Genomic DNA, 5,225 nt, shown 5'->3' with positions numbered 1-5,225 from the left:
ACCAGTTAAGACTACTGTAGCTAACATTTTAATCTGTTAAAAATTCATTCAATAGATTAAAAGACACCATTTAGCCTGTTGAAAAACATTTCAACATATTAAAAGACACAACTAAGACCCTATACATCTAATTAATGCAAAATGGTATACAAAAAGAATTTTAATCTTCAAGCTTGTTTCCCACATGATTGATCCAGATAGATGGCATACATGGCTTGATCACAACTCGAGTAACATCAAATCTCCATATCTTCATCAATGTAAGCATGGTTCCAAGGCAATGGCTTCAAGTACCTTCATCAAATTCTATCAAATCTTTAAGTAACACATCATACAGGCTACTTATGTCAACAATTATCAGTTTTATAAGGCTTGGAGATGAAAATTCAAACTAGATTTTGTATATTGTAATGTTGTTTTCATGGATAATACAATAAGACGTGAATTAGCATTAATCATATAAAAACTTGTTGTCTACAGATTCTTCTACTTGACCATTTATGTTGTGGTGTGCTTGCATCAACCAAAATTCTTAAGAATGATTATAATGAATGAATATTATGTAATGATTGAGATGATTTGATAGCAAACAACCACTATAATATTTGATAACTCACCTTTTTGTACTTAAACTTATAGGGTTAACGTATTTTCAAAAATTTGCTATCTTTCTTATTTTTGAATTATAGCATAAATTTTTACTTTTCAAATATTCTAGGAGTTGTCCTAAACATTGTACAAATACTACTTGATTTATGTTTTTCTTTTCCAAACGCTAAATTGTGCTAATTCTTATTATAGTGTAAATATGACTCACACAACCAAAATATAAATACTAGAACATGAATTTTGGAGAAAGGTACAATAGAAAAGTAGTTTGTAATAGATTTTGTAATTAGATGCAGTTTTTGTAACTTCATTACAGTTTCTGAATTGGTTTGATTCGCTGCACCTTAGTCCCATTATCAACTTTACATTTAGAAACATTATAAAAAAGTTGTAGATGAAGAGACAAACATAATATTCACTTCATCAGCAAATAATCATTGTTTTATTATGTTTTTTTATCACTTGTATTGCGAAGGTCTAGTCATTTGTCTTATTATGCTTTTTTATCACTTGAAATAATCATTGTTATTGGTAATTAGAAATATTAGCAAATAGGATTACCAAAAAGGAGAAGAGTGTTAGGGCATTAATTGTAGCGTTTGGCAGATATAAACCTCTAATTCCCGAGTGAGCTCGGTTGTCATTTGATGCTTGAGTCGTTTGATAGAGGTATTGTTTGACTAGTATATTGATAATATAGTCTGTCAAAGTAATTTTACTAAAAAGGAAGTCTTCAAAAGAACAAAAATAAATTATGCTCACTTTGGGGTCACGTGATTTCCAAGCTCAACCACTGAATCAAGAACAGGAAATGAATTTAAATTTTGAATGCACTAAAGGAAATTGAAATTGCTTCAAACTGAAAGCATATAAAATGCAAGCAAAGATTAAAAACGTGGAAGTGAAATTGGAATTAAAACATTGTATTTGTTTGCAAAATCAGAAGTGTTACACAAGATCAAAAAAGATCTTGATATTAAAATGGTGAAAGTGGGATCACTTAGCACAATCTCAACCAGAATCACAGCCCTTGCACCCTCTACGTTGCATCCTAGATCAACCTTGATCTTACCTCGTTCATCCATCTCCAATCTGTCACGATCTTATCACGCAAATCAACCTTACTCCCTTCCTTTATATCATATCTCACACACATTAGAGTTTCTGGTTTGCGCTCATGTGCTCCTCATTGTGATTCTCATGTTTCAGCATCAAAAGAGATTGAGTCCATGAATGGGTCAAAGTTGCTCCCTTCCTTTATTTAATAAAATGTGTTGCGTTCTAACCTTAAAGGTATTCAGCTTTGTAATTGATCTAAGTTAGAGTAACAAAACTAAAATCCCCGTAATGAAGTATAAGGAAACATTGGGTATCAAATCCAAGGAAATTGTGTGTGTTAATTCTAGCTTGCGTAATTTAATTCTTGCTAAAAAGAAAAATAAAACTTGAAAATGGGGGGAAATAAAATCAATCTCAAATGATGTTGAGGATGATGATTAAATATGCAAGAAATTAAAGCAAGTGAAATAGAAAATCTAAATTGTGTGACTACAGGGAATTAAGATGTGAATGAAATAGAGCAAGTGGCCGTAAACATTATGGCCAAAATAGTAAACAACCTTCATATTAAAATTGTAAAACAGTAAAAGTATAAGTGGAAATGAAGGGATCCAGTTAAATACATTCAAAATTGGAAATGACTTTTAAGTGTGGTCATGAGAGCATATTGCATGAAATGTTTTAAAGGCATATCTCAGGCAGAGCTTGAGTGCAACTTAGTAAGCATGCCGAAATTCGTGAAATCAATTCACGAAAGGCAACCCAAAACAGTAATTCAGATGCAATGCAAATGTTCCTGATCTCAACAGATGTAATGGACAAGCTACAACGATTCATGAAACCAGATGGCCCCATTAAACCCAATATGTGACGATAGAAAAATAGTGTATTTCAGTAGATCAAATCATATGGTAGTAGAAATTTAAAAATATGACATCATCTAGTTCAACAACATGGTGCAATAGTGAATTTCAACAAATAGTGATGAATGCTCAATCTCTTACAACTAAAAGATGCAAAGCAAGTTAGGTGGACAAATTTGAGTTCCCAAATGTAGCTCAATCAAATAGGTTCCTATCCAAGCAATGCAAGTGTGGTATGAATCAATGGTGAATAATGTAGATGCACAAAATCTACTAAAATGGTGAATTGAACTTTAATCGAAATGAAAAAGACCCTAAATGAATTATGAATGTAGATGCAGGTGCATAAATAATCATTCATGGAGATGAAATTTTCTACCAAAAATTACTAATAAAAATGTGAATCCTAATAGATCACTTACAAGAAAGTAAATCAATGACAAGGAAAATGAATTGAGCATGAATCATAACTAAGTAACAAACTAACAAACAGAAAATTCAGAATGAAACACTACAGAACAACTATGAAATTGAAAACTGATTTAAAGACCAAACTACAGCTCTTTTGCACTCAAGAAGACATGTCGTGAATGTGTGCCCACTTTGAGGTCACTTGGTTCCCATAAAGGAAATATTGAATTGTGCAGTTTGAACCATGCTTGACTCACTAACACAACAACATGAAATTGAATTAAAACTTGGAAAGCAGTAAAGGAAACTTAAAATGCTGGAGAATTGGAATAAGCTAAACTTAGAACAATTGCAGCGACTGAACATGAATTCATCCACACTCGAGAAGACGTCCCGATAAATTATGCTAACTTTGGGGTCACGTGATTTCCAAGAGGAAACCTAATTGTGTGCAGATATTGAACCCAAGCTCAACCACTGAATCAAGAATCGGAAATGAATTTAAATTTTGTATGCACTAAAGGAAATTTAAATTGCCTTAAAGTTAAAGGCAGAAACCAAAAAATGCAATTTAAAGTATTCAGAAATTAAAGACCGAAAGCATATAAAATGCAAGCAAAGATTAAAAACGTGAAAGTGAAATTGGAATTGAATCATTGTATTTGTTTGCAAAATCAGAAGTGTTACACATGATCAAAAAAGATGTTGAGATTAAAATGGTGAAAGTGATAGATGAAGAGACAAACATAACAATTCACTTCATAAGCAAATTTCAATTTTATGTTTTTTTTTTGTTTTCCAGTTTTCAATGTCTTAGTTTTTATTTTTGATTCTTGGAGTTCTCCCCATAACCCAAGTTCTCCTCAAGTTTTGATTGACTCATCTTCTTATTCTCCTCACTTTTGTATTTTGATTTTTATTTTGAGGACATAATTTTTGTTTCTCATTTTACAATTTATACATTCATTAGTTCTTCATTTTCAAATTTAGTTCATCCTTTAAATTTATCCGTACGTGCATTGAATTTGTTCTCTTTGAATATTTGTAACAACTTCTCCTCTTTTTCATCAACATCAAGAAGTTGAGGATTAAGGCTTCCTTAATACTGTCTAACTAGATTTAATCTCTCTTCTAACCAAGTATGATGAATACACAAAAAAGGGTTAATACACGGGACGCTTGAGAAGGTCTAGTCATTCGTCTTCTAATGCTTTTTTCTCACTTGCAATAATCATTGTTATTGGTAATTAGAAATATTAGCAAAAAGGATTACCAAAATGAAGAAGAGTGTTAGTGCATTAATTGTAGGGTTTGACATATATAAACCTCTAATTCCCTAGTGAGCTCGGTTTGCATTTGATGCTTGACTTGTTTGATAGAGGTATTGTTTGACTAGTATATTGATAATATAGTCTGTCAAAGTAATTTTACAAAAAAGGAAGTCTTAAAAAGAACAAAAATAAAAGGTCGTTGTAGTATAGTGGTAAGTATTCCCGCCTGTCACGCGGGTGACCCGAGTTCGATCCCCGGCAACGGCGCCATTTGATTACTCAATTTTTTAGTCGCGCTTAGAGTAACAAAACCAAAATACCCCAATTGAAGTATAGGAACCGAAAGCATATAAAATGCAAGCAAAGATTAAAAACGTGAAAGTGAAATTGGAATTAAATCATTGTATTTGTTTGCAAAATCAGAAGTGTTACACAAGATCAAAAAAGATGTTGATATTAAAATGGTGAAAGTGGGATCACTTAGCACAATCTCAACAAGAATCGTAGCCCTTGCACCCTCTACGTTGCATCCTAGATCAACCTTGATCTTACCTCGTTCATCCATCTCCAATCAGCCACGATCTTATCACGCAAATCAACCTCACTCCCTTCCTTTATATCATATCTCACACACATTAGAGTTTCTGGGTTGCGCTCATGTGCTCCTCATTATGATTTTCATGTTTCAGCATCAAAAGAGATTGAGTCCATGAATGGGTCAAAGTTGTTCCCTTCCTTTATTTAATAAAATGTGCTACGTTCTAACCGCAAAGGTATTCAACTTTGTAATTGATCTAAGTTAGAGTAACAAAACTAGAATCCCCATAATGAAGTATAAGGAAACATTGGGTATCAAATCCAAGGAAATTGTGTGTGTTAAGTCTAGCTTGCGTAATTTAATTCTTGCTAAAAAGAAAAATAAAACTTGAAAATGGGGGGAAATAAAATCAATCTCAAATGATGTTGAGGATGATGATTTAATATGCAAGAAATTAAAGCAAGTAAAATAGAA

General features: G+C 32.3%; 1 non-coding gene across 1 annotated transcript; it reads left to right on the top strand.

Moving 5' to 3' along the window:
* Positions 1-4,408: 4,408 nt before the first annotated feature.
* On the top strand, positions 4,409-4,480 carry TRNAD-GUC. The gene has a single exon. It is a non-coding gene; the product is annotated as a tRNA-Asp (tRNA).
* The last annotated feature ends 745 nt before the right edge of the window (positions 4,481-5,225 follow it).

This window comes from Vigna unguiculata, chromosome 7, assembly GCF_004118075.2.
Source record: "Vigna unguiculata cultivar IT97K-499-35 chromosome 7, ASM411807v1, whole genome shotgun sequence".
Taxonomy (NCBI): Eukaryota; Viridiplantae; Streptophyta; class Magnoliopsida; order Fabales; family Fabaceae; genus Vigna; species Vigna unguiculata.
The sequence above is the reverse complement of the archived record's forward strand: the minus strand, read 5'-3'. Positions and strand labels throughout refer to the sequence as shown.